The sequence below is a fragment of the Beta vulgaris genome, chromosome 4 (assembly GCF_026745355.1).
Source record: "Beta vulgaris subsp. vulgaris cultivar EL10 chromosome 4, EL10.2, whole genome shotgun sequence".
NCBI classification, from domain to species: Eukaryota; Viridiplantae; Streptophyta; class Magnoliopsida; order Caryophyllales; family Amaranthaceae; genus Beta; species Beta vulgaris.
In genome coordinates, this window is record NC_079205.1 from 9,959,241 (window position 1) to 9,959,691 (window position 451).

Consider the following 451-nt stretch of genomic DNA (forward strand, 5'->3'; position numbering starts at 1 on the left):
AGATGCGAGCGAAGTTCTTCAACTGATATATGACAACAAAATTGGCGGAAAAGGAGGTATCGTCAGTTGTACTGATTGTTGTAAAATCATTTTAATACACCCTATATCACTTTAACATACACTATATCACTTAAACACACACTATATCATTGTAACATACACATTATCATTTTAACACACACTAAATAACTTTAACATACACTATCACTTTAACATACACTATATCATTGTAACATACACTATATAATTTTAACACACACTATATCACTTTAACATACAATATATCACTTTAACATACACTATATCATTTTAACACACACTATATCATTATAACATACACTACTATATCACTTCAACATACGCTATATCACTTTAACATACACTATATCACTGTAACATACACTATATCACTTTAACATATACTATATCACTGTAACATACACTATATCAT